The following is a 15,008-nucleotide window of genomic DNA, read 5'->3' on the forward strand; positions in this document are numbered from 1 at the left end:
CAATATAGTTCACCAACTTTTATTTATTTATTTATTTATTTATTTAACTGTGATGATGGGGAAAGAGTCATCTATGTTTTGCTAGTCTCAGTTTTGTATTGTTCTTGTAACAGGGCTTTTCATTTATATACTGTGACAAAGTTCCTCCTCTGCCTTGGTGGGTCCTGCGCTTATTGGCAAATTTGCTTGCCTCAGAGATTCATGGCAGCCCTCAGTTTGGCCACTTTTGCTAGTGGCTCAAACCTGCCATCCACTCAGCTAACCTCATCACTGGCCAGCATGGGGGAAACTGAGTACAATCCCCGCAGTCTCCGTGTCCCACCTAGTGGGTCGGGAACAGGCCAGATCCCTTTCCAATTTAGACCTTCCCTTCTGATGTTTCTCACAGACCAGGTCAACTCCTCCTGTGTCCGATCAGGAGCTGGAGGGATGGGGGGAACCCAGGCCCACCCTCTGCACCGGGTTCCAGCCCAGGGCCCTGTGGACAGCAGCTGTCTACAATGTTCCCTGTATCAGCTGTGTGACAGCTACAACTCCCTGGGCTTCTTCCCCATGGCCTTCCCCTAGCACCTTCTTCATCCTCAGTGCAGGATCTTACTCCTGAAGCCTGATCATGCTTGAACTCTTCACTCCTCCAGCAGCACCTTCTCACTCCCTGCTCCTTGCACACACACCCTTACTAATTGATGGGAGGTCCTTTTTAAACCAGGTGTCCTGATTAGCCTGCCTGCCATAATTGATTCTAGAAAGTTCTTAATTGGCTTCAGCTGTCTTGATTACTCTAGGGCAGCCCGTGCTCTGGTCACTCAGGGAACAGAAAACTGTTCATCCAGTGGCCAATATATTTGCCTTCTACCAGACTTCTGTACCCCGCTGGTCTGGGTCTGTCACAATACTTAATACTGATTGGTGAGTTAATTAGTTAGCTAACTAGAAAAAACAATGAGGAGTCCTTGTGGCACCTTAGAGACTAACAAATTTATTTGGGCATAAGTTTTCATGGGCTAGAACCAACTTCATTGAGTAATTCCACAGTCCGGCAGACGAGGAGAAAAAGACTGCATGGATTCCAGTTGGGGATTTCTGCAAGCAAGAGGAGAGAAGATATTGTTGCACTGCTTTTGACTCAGCAGACTGTATAGAATTGGTGAATAAAGACTAATTTGGGGGGAACTCAGTCTAAGCTTTTGGAACTCTGAGTTACTTCTCACTGTGTTTGTGTAGATTAACCTCTTTAGATTTACTGTTTCTTTTGTTTCTATTTATGTATAACCGTGAAGATGATTGTGGATGATCAAATAGCCTGGTTATGTAGTAGAAATTATGCCTCTATTTTTATTTATTTATTTATTTATTTAACATTATAAGAGCTTATGAAGTTGGTACTTAATTCTTAAAAGTTCGTTCCTTTTTGTTCTTGTACAGTCTTTGCTGAAAACCTTCAGTTGCTGTATTCTGAGTCACCATGTGCTTTTCTATAGGAGTTGTGTTTAAGCACTAGGACAGTGATTCTCAAACTTTTGTACTGGTGACCCATTTCACATAGCAAGCCTCTGACTGTGACCCCCCCCCTTATAAATTAAAAACACTTTTTAATATATTTAACACCATTATAAATGCTGGAGGCAAAGCTGGGTTTGGGGTGGAGGCTAACAGCTTGCACCCCCCCCCATGTAATAACGTCGTGACCCCCTGAGGGGTCCCGACCCCCAGTTTGAGAAACCCTGCACTAAGAGAAGGTCAGTGAAGTAAGCTGTTGCCAACAAAAGGTTACAGGACTGGAAGGGGCACCTTGTGTCATTATGTTCCTAAACATCATTAGCATTATTTTATGTTGGAGAAGGAGTATATTGAGAGAAGCAGATGATTAGAGGATTGATACTGGATTCAGAATCATTGATTGAAATCAGCCCAGTTCAGTTATCATTATTTCATGACTATTTGGTTGCCTGTGTGAACGGACTTGGCGGTTTCAGCCCAGATTCTAGTTGGCAAGAGTTTGCATCACAAAAAGCAACTATTCCATTTGGCAACTTCATTGTTAGGTGTCTCAGGAGAAAGTCCAGAGGCAGAGGGCTTGTTGTTACTAGAAAATGTTATAGCAAACTTTAACTGGCTGAACACTATTTGCCCTGATCTTTGCAAGTCAGCCAGCATCATATGAGCCAATGTGCTTTTCAAACACACTAATGTTTTCTTGTGAAGACAAGCCTTGAATGGGCTGACCTATCCTCACCCCAAGAGTTGGCTCCTCCAGGTCAGGGTTGAGACAGAGTTACAGAGCACTGAGTGGAAACTGTAGGCCATGGCTACACTTGCAAATTTGCAGCGCTGCAGCAGGGTGTGAAAACACACCCTCTCCAGCGCTGCAAATTGCGGCGCTGCAAAGCGCCAGTGTGGTCAAAGCCCCAGCGCTGGGAGCGCGGCTCCCAGCGCTGTACGTTATTCCCCACAGGGAGGTGGAGTATGGACAGCGCTGGGAGAGCTCTCTCCCAGCGCTGGCGCTTTGACTACACTTAGCGCTTCAAAGCGCTGCCGCGGCAGCGCTTTGAAGTGCAAGTGTAGCCATAGCCTTAGTTTGCATCTGTCTCACAAAGTTTAACTGGGAAAATTGAATTCAAATAGGCTTGGATATGAATTCTGTCATGTAGATGGAAAACTAGCTAGAGAACTGTAAATAAAGAATAATGAGAAGCAGCAGGCAGAGTAATGATAAACGCTAGTGTATCAAGTCAATGAGAGTGGGGTATGGCAGGAATCTTGCTCTCCTAAATATCCTCTGTAGTGATCTTGATGCAGGAGTAAACAGGCCATTCTAAAGAAATTCACAGATGAAATTACACTTGGAAGTGAAGTGAGGAATAAGTCAAAAGACAAATAGATTACAAACGTGGGTGGGAAATAAAATAAGATTCAGCTTGGAAAAATTGAAGTCAGTGCATCTATGATAGAGGAAAAAATAATCCAAACCACAGATGCAATGGAGGGGAAGTACCTGGAGAGAGACATAATGATTGAGAAAAAAGACTGTCAAAGAGAGAAAGAAAGAACTTCTATCTGTTTTCCCTCTCTTTGATTTAAGAGAGAGAAAGCTATTAATTGTATAGGATATTTTACAGAAAAATGGATACCAAAGTGTTACAAACAATGCCTATACATGCAATATGTTTGTCTTCTAAAATTATGTATCGGGGATGTGATTTTTGTGGATTGAGAGGGTTTGGCAAACATGGTTAGGAAATAGAATAGCCTGTTTAATCTGTGTTTTTTTATTACAGTGTTGATTTTTGGCTCTCTGAATATTTTCATATCTGTTTTTGTGCATGTCTGGGTGAATGCAAGGGAACCCCTGTGGTCTTGGTGCATGCTTTGTAGTATTAGAGATGTAATTTGCCATGCTGGCAAATTATTCTCTTACGGAATTACAGAAAACTAGCAGGGAACATACTTGTGCTTTTGCTGTTTTAATCACATTTTAGTTACAAAAGGATTTATTTGTCTACATTCCTAGAAATGACACTAATATTTTTAAAAAAATTGTTTGGAAAGAATCTTCAGACTCTCTCCCCTCCTGAAGCATCTAGTGCTGCTCTTGGAGAGACAATACTGGACTAGATGGAGGATGGGTGTTATACAGTGGGCAATTCCTACCTTTCCTCCACCTCCCAGCCACAAGAACGTTTATTTCTCTTGCTTGACTTGCTACAGGTCTGGCTATAGATAAAAATGATAGGATAAAAAAACATACTGCCACATCATTTTTGAATCAAGCAGTCATGCAGTCCAATAGACTACATTCAGTGGCTGTACCTCTGTTTGTATTGCTCTGGTGAATTGAAAGGTGTGGAACCTGCAGGTGCACAGGGCCCACTCTTGTGAGGTTCTTAGGACTCCAAGTTACCACTCCCCTCAGATGAGGTCCAAAGTTTGTAGCTGGTTTGTGGGATTCTTCCCTGGCATCCCCCTCTGTGCCATTACCTATGGACAGTGCTTGCTTTTTAGGTTGCATTCAGTTTGACAGATATTCTGAGCCTGATTCTCATTTATAGTAAGGCCTCTCTCATAACTGCTCTGACAGCATAAAGGGTGACCTTAAAGTGGCAGTGAATTCATGCTCACTTTAATGTCACTTTACACAACCAGAGCAGAGAACAGGTACCTTAATATAAATGAGAATTAGGTTGTCTGTCATATTCCTGCACAGGGAAGTGGCGCGGGCCAAGGGATGTGCTGGCCGCTGCTTCCCACTGCCTCCATTGGCCTGGACTGGCGAACCGCGGCCAATGGGAGCCGCAATTGGCCGAACCTGCGGATGTGGCAGGTAAACTAACCGGCCCAGCCCGCCAGGGTACTTACCCTGGCAAGCCGCAAGCCAAAGATTGCCTATCTCTGATATATAGACTGCATACAGAGTTTGCTTCTGAGTAAGATGCCACATGTGTTCATCCTAAGAGCCTTAATCACTGCCAGGTATGGCTCAGGTTAGCTTAAATAAGGTATTTTTACACACACTGCCACCTAGTGGCTGAACAGTATAATACAGTTTAGCATTGCATCACATCTCCGCCTAAGTTTTACATCCCTAGCAATTAAGCTTTCATGCTCTTTGTCTGTGAAGTGTCTGGGAATCGTACTAGCTTTCTAATTATATGACTTGAACACATAACTTGGTTATCTGGCTATCTATTAGTTACAACAACTGGTTGTGGTTGGTTTGGAATCTTTGAGTCGTTGTCTTGTTCTGACCCACCATCTTTAGAGTTGGCTCTGATTGTTCTTTCTGAGGAACAAACTAGCTATCAACTGTTCCTGCTGAATTCTCTGCTGTTGGTCTCAGCTGCATACAATCTGGGCAGTGAATTTTTTTCTCCATGACAGCTGGAGTTGTCATCCTTGTTCTTTGTCCAGTTTGACACGAACACCGTCACCAGGTTCTAGACCTGGCAGTTGGCTAACTAAGCAATGTCTGTTAAAAAGTGGGAGGAGGAGGAGGAGGGACGGGGCATGCTCGGGCAAGGGGGCAGAAAGAGGCAGGGGTAAGGGTTTGGGGGAAGAGGTGGAGTCGGGGAGGGGCCAGAGCTAAGCAGGCATTGAGCACGCCCGGGCAAAGGAAAAAGTCAGCGCCTATGTGCTGGACTATATCCAATAGCTTCTATTGGTGTTGATCTCTAACTCAGAAGGGCAAAGAATGGATTTTCCTGATGCAAGATTTTCTTGGCTGTCTGTACAGCTCTCTCAGCCTCTCCATTCACTTGTGGGTAATGTGGGCTACTAGTAAGATGATTAAAATCATATTTGTTGGGAATGACTTAAATTCTGCTGCAGTGAATTGTGGTCCACTGTTCTGAAATACCAGAGTGAGCAAAAGTGCACTTCAGTTTCTTGACAACACTGTGACATGTTATGTCTTTCAAGTACATTATTTCTGTATACCTGCAAGAATAGTCCACGATGACCAGGTAATGATGTCCTCTGAATTCACAAATCTGTAGTTACCACTACCAGAGAGACTTTGGAAGAGGCTGTTATTAAAGATTCTTTGTGTTGGTCTTTTAGCTCTGCAACGTTCACACATATATACTTTATTCTTTGTCCTTGCTGATGCCCAGTCACTACACTGACTTGATTGGTCTGTTCACAGTATTTAATTAATCTTTGATATCCTTCATGGATGAAATTTAGAATTTCTCCTCATTTCATTTGGAATTAGACTCCAGTTGCCTTTAATCATGAGTCCATTTGACTCATTTAATTGTCCACACTCTGCAAAATAGTCTCTTGTTGCGTTCTTAGTGTCCTTTAGATACTTGGGCCAGCCGGCCATAATGTAACTTTGAACTTCTTGAAGTTGCATGTCTGTCGATGTTGCTTTTTGTAGCTGGAGTAGTCTCTTTTCTGACACTGGTCTGCATGCATCCACATATGCTCTTGTCATCTTTGAGCTCACGGATAGTTGAAAGTGAATAAGGGCTCCATGGCGGTCTGCTGCTACCAGATTTTTCCCAGGAATGTATTTAGCAATTGGGTTAAAGCACATTAACCTTACCAATAAATGCTGGCATCGCAGCGATGCTTGAGCTGAGTTTTTTTCCATTGATGAGGGTTACAAGCATCTTATGGTCTGTTATCAGTAAAAGCAAATTCAGTCTACACAGAGATCTGTCAAAGTTCTGATATGTCCTCATGCTTGCCAGGCACTCCTTTCAATCTGTGCATATTGGGGTTTGTGTGTGTGTGTGTGTGTATGTGAGAGCAAAATGCAGTTGGCTTTCACTGAGAGCCATGCTGTTGCAGCAATATACCACCTAGGTCATAGCTACATGCATCCACATTGATTGTTGTGGGTTTGTTCACAACATAGTAGTTTAGAACTGGAGCTGTGGAGATCATTTATCATACCTTTTTGAAGGCAATGTAGTGACTTGGCCCCCATAGCCAAGATGAGTTGGACTTTAACAATTCATTCAGTAGTTCGTCACTGAAGAAAGGTCATGTAGGTATTGACCAAGGTAATTTACCATCTCTGTTCTGATACATTAATTGGTGCATTGAATTCTCAAATTGCTTTTATTTTTTCAGGGCTAGGCCTGATTCTGTTTTTGTGTCTATCCCAAAATATCAATTTGGGGTAAGTTAAAAATCAATTTTTTCCTTGTTTAGCTTCAGTCCAGACTGAATGATTAGGCTTAGGACTTTGCGGATTGTGTTGTGTTCTTCCTTTGAAGATCCATGTGTCAGAATATCATCCATGAAAACTACAACTCCACTTGTGTTCATAAACAATTCTGCCATTTTTCTTTGGAAAATTTCAGATGAACCGGTAATCCCAAAAGGCAGTTTTCAAAAGCAAAATCTCCCGAAGGATGTGATAAATGTAGTCAGTTTAGCACTTTCTTTGGCTAAAGGAATTTGCCAGAATCTGCATGAGTCATCCAGCTTAAAGTATACTGTCACTCCTTTCACTTTGGGGAGGAAGTCATCCTGTATTGGGAGGTTATATTTTTCTCACAACTGTTTCATTTTAAGTCTTCTAAGATCCACGCAGATTCATGTTTTCCCATTTTTATTTATAACTGGTACCATTATGGGCACACCGTGTTGTTGGCTCAGAGATTTTCTTGATTATGCCAATCTGCTCTATTCTCTTTAACTCCATTTCCGCTTTATGAAGTAATGGGATGGAAATCCTGTGAAGGGTATGTATGCTATGTAGTCAGATTGTCTCTTAAGGTTCTTTGTATTGGATCTCCTTTCAAAAGTCCAATTTCAGCAAATATTCCATTGACTTCTTCCACCTTTCTCACTAGGCCCATCATGGCTGTCACCCTGTGGATGAGAAGCTTGTTGGTCTGTGGTCCTTTGATCACATACACTCTGAATACATAGTTTTTTGTCTTTGTAAGTTGTTTCTGTGGTAAACAGGCCCATGCAGTTGAGAATACCTCCAGGGCTAGTCAGAGCTGTCAGGTGACTTCAGCTCTGGGAGGAGTTGAAGGTGATTGTAAATCCTGTGGAAGAAAACAGTCTTCACTCTCAGGTTGGTTGCGACATGTCAGAGGCAGTTTATTCTCAGGCAATTGCATAAGGGGGAGTGCACACAACGGCAAGTCTCCCAAAAGCTAAACAATTAAGGCAAGCATTTATACCTTTTGTTACATACCATAACGATCAACAACTGCATTTTGTTTATACATGTTCCTTCCTGATAGCTTACTTTTCTCAGCAGTTCTTGCTATAGTCTGCGTTCTGTTCTTATCTAACACAAGGTCAAAACAACCTCTCTTCCAGTTCTTTTCCACTTGCCCAGGCCCTGCCTGGAAGTCTTGTGTTATTAGCTGTTAGAGTTAGTCTGACTCTTGCTCTTTCTAGAAGACTAAGATGTCTGCACTTTTTTCCACTTCCACACTCCCGCCTTTTGTGCTTCTAGCACAACTATCAATCCTAAATCTCCATTTTCATCAAACCTTGTATTTCTGACTCTAGCCCACATGGTACAACTTCTGGGGTTTAATTGAATAAAATGACAAAGCATGGCTAGTATGAACATGGAAGGTGCTATTATTATTACATTCTTTACAACAATAATAACCTAACCCTAAACTAAATAACAATAAAAGCATTTTAATATTCCCATTGTAATAATATGATGGGGTTGCTGTACAACCTTAGTCACGGAACACAATACATCATACTTAGTACATAAAGTAGACACTCTATAGGCTGTATGAAAAGCATACTTTTCAATTTGATATATGTTTTGGAGCATATGAATTTGCCCTTGTAATTCAGAGATTTTTCTGGACCTCTGGTAGGAGTAAAAGCAAATTTTGGACTCGATCATGTACTAAGGCAGTCGAATTAAAGGGTATCTGGAACCTAAGGGCTGATTGTAGAATTCTATTTGCAGGCCAATAAATGATATTATTGCCTGCAGCAGTGGTGAGATTAAAATTGTAAATTAGTGGCCTTAACATGCACACAGCTGTTATTAGTTTGGAAAAGCAGGTGTCCCATCAGGGTAGTTCCTTGTCCTATACCTTCCCAACAACTGTAGTCATGAACAGTTACAACTTCCCCTGGCTTCAGTTTATGTACACACTGAAGCTGGGGGGAGGTTCTAATGGCCAGAGGGTCCATTAACTCCCTATCCTTTTCCAAATGTTGGGTGTTATTCCAGGAGCACTGACTCTAAATTGATTAGGCATACCAGGTGGTTTAATTTCCCAAATATCATGGTGAATTATCATATAGAGAGATACCTATCTCCTAGAACTGGAAGGGACCTTGAAAGGTCATTGAGTCCAGCCCCTTGCCTTCACTAGCAGGACCAAGTACTGATTTTACCCCAGATCCCTGGATGGCCCCCTCAAGGATTGAACTCACAACCCTGGGTTAAGCAGGCCAATGCTCAAACCACTGAGCTATCCCTCCACCCCCATTGAGCTATCCCTCCAATCCCACATGCATCCTCCCCACGGACCCAGCAGGATTCGGCATGTAGGAGCCCATATACCAGCCTGTATGCTTGAAAGGAGAACCACGAACATCTGCACTGCCACCCAGAAAATCTCCAAGTATGTCTCCATGGCCACAGATCAGATGGCATTCCTGAAGCACTGGTAAGGGCAGTAGGCCAAGCCTGATGTTCAAGATCACTCCAAATGGCCATGAGCTGATCATTCAGAAAATCTCTTTTTTCTAAACATGCCAGATCCCCCTGCAATTCCTTTCCTGCCTCAGTGATATTCAGTACCATCTCTGTCAACAGCTTCTGGGTCATTGAGCTAAGGGCAGAAATAACATGTAATTCACCAACTCCAGCCTGCACTTGGGTTAACTGTGCTCCAGTAATAAGGCCTGCGGCCTTTTCCAATTGGCCTAATTTCTCTCCGTGCTGTTGGCCTTCATAAATGTTCCAAATTGCTCCTGCACTATTGGCACCATTCCATAGGGATCACTAAGATGTAAAGGCCTTGGCCATTGGGATTCATTAGAATATATGGTATAGTGTCTGTATTAGGATGTGTTATAGGGGTTGTAGTGGTAGTGAGGATAATGGTGGGGGCAGTGGTCGTGGCAGCAAGGCGCCTTTGGTATTAGTCATCTGAATGCCAGTTAGGGAGAGCTATACATGCTGAAGGTACTTGTCTGAAAGCACAGAGCCCAGTCCCCGGAATAAACCCAAACCACTACTCAATACCACAGTCCCAAGCGCAGTTCCCACAAGTTCCTCCCTGACAGGTTACGATACTCCGTCTCTTCCACCAGGGCCAGTTTTTAATGTGTTTTATAGTCAAGAATCCCTGGACTTTGGCAATTTCAGTGGAACGAACATACCTTCTTCTTCTTTCCTGGAACAGTCGTGGTTCAGCATCATACAGGGGAGAGGTTACCAGCACGTCACCCTGTAATAACTGGGTTCCTCCAGCAGATGGTGAATGTATGGTGGTTCTGTTAGTGGACAAGGGAGAGGTTACCAGCACTTCACCTTGTCCTTTTCTCCTGCTGTCCAGAAGTGGGAAAAGAAGTATCAAAAGGAGGGACAGGCTGATCAGCAGTTGTAGGGTCATCTCGAGGTGGAGGGGGCCTTCTTGCAGTAAAAAGCATGGGTCCAGACAGTCCTTGGCACTTCACAGTTATGTTGGTAGTTAGCAGAACTTGGTAAGGGCCTTTCCAGGGTGGGGTCAGGGCGGTCTTTTGCTGATGGACCTTTATGTAGACCCAGTCTCCTGGTTCCAGCAAGTGGCAGGGTTGCTCAGGATCCTTGGGTAGTGCTTCTTTCACCTGTTTATAAAAAGACCTGACACATTTCATTAGTGCCTGGCAATAATTAAGCATTGTGTCATCCATTAAATGAATGTCCATCTGGGCAATGGCCAGTGGGGGCGCAGCTGGTAGTCGCATCGGGTGCCCTGTCAGGATCTCATGTGGCCTAAGTCCAGTCTTTCGGATGGGAGTGGCCCTCATATTCATCAATGGTAATGGGAGGGCATCTGGCCATTTTAAGTTTGTTTCTGCACAAATCTTGGCCAGTTTGTTTTTCAAAATCCCGTTTTGATGTTCCACTGTCCCAGCAGACTGCGGATGGTGGGGACAGCGGAGATTGTGTTGGATCTGCAAAGCTGCACATAACTCTTTTACAATCTGTCCAGTAAAAATGCATTCCATAATCACTGTTGATGCTCACAGGTATGCCAAATTGTGGTACAAAATCCTTAAGCTACAATTTCACAACAGTTTTGGCATCTGCCCTTCTGCAAGGGAAGGCCTCAACCCAATTTGACAATACATCAACTACAACTAACACATACTCATAATTACAACATTTAGACATTTGGATACAATCAATCTGAATACTTACAAAAGGTCCCCAAGGGGTGTGCTGCTTTTCTAGCTTTAACTGCTTTTCCAATATTATGTTGCTGGCAGTATTATTCCAATATTATATTGCTGACCCTCTTCCCTCAGTGAGTCTCCAGGAAAGGCAGATCAGCACTGTGTGTGGCCAACACTATTGCAAGCAGGTACGAGGGGCCGAGGGGGAAGAAAAACAAAAGAAAGGAGCACAGAATGAATAAATTCAACACTACAACTAACAAACACAGAGCAAAGATAAGAGAGCTCCAACCCAAGGCCAGCTGCTACCCGCCAAGACGGAAGGTAGGGGGTAAAGTCCAACATGCCCCCTCCCCCCCAACCAGCTGTGAGAAGAAAAAAAACTGAGACACAGAGCTGCAAAGAAACAGCGAGAACAGTGAAGGCCAAGGCAGAAAAGAAAACAATCTCCGGAGCCGGGATGTTTTGGAAAAGGAAAAAAACAGATCTAAGACTACAAAGATGGAAACCACCAACTACCAGGAAAATTACAATTAGATGCATACCAATCTCATTAACTGCAGCAATCATCCCCTTCTTTGCTCGAAATAGGGCAAGAGCACCTGAGGCGCAACCAGGCGACTGTCCGGAGAGCGCCAAAGGTGATCCAGGTATAAAGTGCACCCAGCAGCACTCCAAGAACATTTCACAGCTTGGCGCAGCTTCTGTCATCTATATTAAAACCTTAGTATTTCCTGATGGAATAGGATAAATAAGTATCTGCATTTACCTCTAACCCTTCCATTTGGTTCTAAACTAGCCTGTTCTGTAGAAAATTAAACACAACAATTCTATCCACAAGACAAAACACCACAAGGATATAGGACATAGAACATAATTTCTGTTGTGCCAGTAAATGCATGGTATGTTGGATTGCTCTTTAGCTGGCATTAGCTTTTTCTAATTTTCTAAAAGACAAAAACATATTCCTACCCCTTTTGGGGTGATCAGTCATTGTTTAAAATATTTCTTTCTTCTACAAATACCCTTGCTGATTGCAGGCAAGACAGAGGAATTACCCCCATATTTTTCTGTTTGTTTCATAGGCAGGCCAGGTTTCAATGGCCTTATCTTTTATGATTTAGGTGATTTGCATTAACAGAGACATTCTCAGCTTGCCTTTGGATTCAAAGGTATCAGCTGCTTAGAGAGACTGTCTCAAAAGGGCACAATTAACTTTTAACTCCTGCTTTCAAACACACAGTGATTTGAAAAGGAAAACACAACCCATTTTGGCTCCCCTTTGGCAAAGTGACGGTTGATTACACAGAGCCACCTTAAGGCTTAGTGTGGGACATGGTCTTTCTTTCTTTCACTACAGCTTTTCTCTGCTATTTGTTACCAAAAACAGATTTAAAATATTTTCCCATTCTCCTGGCTTTGACTGCCCTGCTGCAGCCACAACCATGGTCTTATTTAAAAACATTTTAAATCTTGTAAAGCATTAAGTTACCTTAAGGGTTAAATGCTAAATACCAAAATTAAACAACACTAGTTTCCTCTGTTTGGCGAGGGTATTCTCGGTTTTGCAACTTTAAAACAACACCAGTTCATCTCAAACTTCTATAACAGAGATTGTACACACCAGGAGTGTTCTTTAGCAAATTCGACCAACTTACTCATAGTCAAATGATTCCACTTAAATAACCTCTTGCCTGGATTATTTACAGAAATTCCTTTGGAAAAGGGCCCATTTCTCCTTCAGAATGGCTGCAAAGAAACCAAGAATTTTCTTTTCATAACACCTTCTTTTAACATTTGTACAAAGTTTCACTGCTTAATTCCCTCCAGTAACTATAGAGTTAACTTCTCACTCTTTCCTTAAATCACTTGCTTATCTCCCACAATAACACCTTCATCAACTCAGATTTACCATTCCAGTTATTATTTTAGGGATCTGAATTTCCCATGTTTGCATTTACTGCGTCCTTTACTTCTGCCACTATGCTTTCAAGGTTTCCAACCCGTTTCCCAATTTTTTTTCTTTCTGCTCCCTGCCTGCTTGTCTGGGCCCGATCCTTTTTCCCTCGCTGCATCATTCCTTTCCATGGGCACAGGCTTTGTTTCACTACCAATTTAGCAAGGAGGGTGGTTTTCTCAACTAACCTCCATCCCTCCTGGTCCCTTTCCTTAACAATATCGCTCACAAGGGTCACCCAAATCATTCCCCGTGAGGCTTGCCACCTGGACAGAATGCACAGCCAATTGATGTTTTAATTGTTTATGATTTTCTCTAGCTGTCAGGTACACAACTCTTCCCTTTCCTCCAGCTCCTCTTACTGCTACTACCGGGAGTAGACCCACCTGCAACCTTCTTCTTTCATACTCACAAACACACCGTCTGGGCTGGGGCCAGGCCTGGGGGTAGGAGAGACAGAGAGAGAGAGAGGTGGATGGGAGGTTATCCTGTGCACAGGTTGTCCAGAGGTATACTGCAAAAACTCTCCAACTCGCTTCTACTCTTGGGTTTTTCACTCTGGGGTCTATTGGGGCATCCCTTTCAGAGACCTTGCTCAGTATTCCAGTCCACCGCCGCAGTGGTCCTTCGGCTGGCGCCCGCCAGCCAAAAAGGTTGGGGACCACTGATTTATACCTTTTGTTACATACAGTAATGATCAACAACTGCATTTTGTTTATACATATTCCTTCCTGATGGCTTATTTTTCTCAGCAATTGTTGCTATAGTCTGCGTTCCATTCTTATCTAACACAAGGTCAAAACAACCTCTCTTCCAGTTCTTTTCCACTTGCCCAGGCCCTTCCTGGAAGTCTCGCATTATTAGCTGTTGGAATTAGCCTGACTCTTGCTCTTTCTAGAAGACTAAGATGTCTGCGCTTTTTTCCACTTCCACAATCCCTTCTGAGATGACTCTGATGTCAGTGCCTGAGTCAATTTTAAAGTGAATCGTTTTGCCATGAATACTAAATTTCATTCTCTAGGCAGGATCTGTGTCCTCGCAAGTGCTAGATCCCAGAAACAATGGTTCTTGATTGTCTGTAATATGAGTCAACTTCCTGATCACTTTGGTGCTGCAAATAGGTGCAAAATATCCATATATTGTGCATTTATTACACTTTTTATTCTGGCTGGACATACAACATCTCTCGGAATCTGACTTTTTCCACACCTTGTGTATGCATGCTGGAATTTTTCCCTTGTAATCTGGGAGTTCTCTCCTTGCCTCAGTGGCTTTTATGGCAAAGACTTTTAACACTCAAGTGTCTGTTTATAGAATCGAAGCTGCTTAAGGTTTTTTAACTTGCTCCTGCCTTTGGTTTGACTAGTTCAGACTGCTTTGCTTTCTGTATAGCTGTGGTGAGGGTTAGGTCTGTCCTCAGTTGTAGCTGCTGCAAAAGATTTTTATCTGTTCTCCCAGTAACCACCCTGTCTCTACTTTCATGTTTTGCAATCCCAAAATCAATTTCAGCCAATGTATGCAGCAGAGCTCTTACAAAATTTCGACATTTTCCCCTGGTTCTTGAATTCTCTGGTGAAAACATGCTCTTTCATAAACACATTTCTCTGCATCAAAGGTAGCCAAAACCCTTTCATAGTCATTATTGTGACTATCTTCAGTAAGTCAGAGGGCTTAAAGATATGCTCTGCTTGCGTCTCCATTGCATAAATTAAAGAAGATACCTGTTGATCTCCAGTTTCCTTGTGGAGTTTGTTTACAATGTGAAAACTTGCAAAATACTGCTTCCAGTTGGTCCACTGTGAAGGTTCGTCAAAGCTGAAGTTCTATGGGGCATTGATGAGATCCTGCAACCTTTGTTGCTTTATTCATGTTCCTTCTGTTTGCATCCTTTGTTGCTGTTTTCCTTCTATTTCAGTTCTCCTCTGGCACTAGTTTGCTTTTGACACCATGTCATGTTCCTGTACCAGATATGGACTGGCTACAGAGCTTGTTTCTGAGTGACATACACATCAGATGTTTGCATAATAAGATGCTTTAATACAGTGGTTCTCAAACTTTTGTACTGGGACCCCTTTCACACAGCAGATGTGTGCATAATAAGATGCTTTAATACAGTGGTTCTCAAACTTTTGTACTGGGACCCCTTTCACACAGCAAGCCTGAGTGTGACCCCCCCTTATAAATGAAAAACACTTAAAAATATTTAACACTATTA

The 15,008-nt window shown here is 42.8% G+C and overlaps 1 protein-coding gene and 1 long non-coding RNA gene across 3 annotated transcripts in view; one reads left to right on the forward strand and one right to left on the reverse strand.

Moving 5' to 3' along the window:
* LAPTM4B (lysosomal protein transmembrane 4 beta) overlaps nt 1–15,008 on the forward strand; it is a 123,922-nt gene that overhangs the window by 59,126 nt on the left and 49,788 nt on the right. The window lies entirely within an intron of this gene.
* On the reverse strand, nt 8,875–13,393 carry LOC120396813. 2 transcript variants are annotated; one of them, XR_005593404.1, is made up of 5 exons: nt 13,180–13,393; nt 12,495–12,585; nt 11,382–11,570; nt 10,862–11,011; nt 8,875–10,300 (listed from the first exon to the last, which is right to left on the reverse strand). It is a non-coding gene; the product is annotated as an uncharacterized LOC120396813 (long non-coding RNA). The 2 variants fall into 2 exon arrangements; XR_005593403.1 differs by having other exon boundaries at nt 8,876–10,284.

This window comes from Mauremys reevesii, linkage group 2 (genome assembly GCF_016161935.1).
Source record: "Mauremys reevesii isolate NIE-2019 linkage group 2, ASM1616193v1, whole genome shotgun sequence".
NCBI classification, from domain to species: Eukaryota; Metazoa; Chordata; order Testudines; family Geoemydidae; genus Mauremys; species Mauremys reevesii.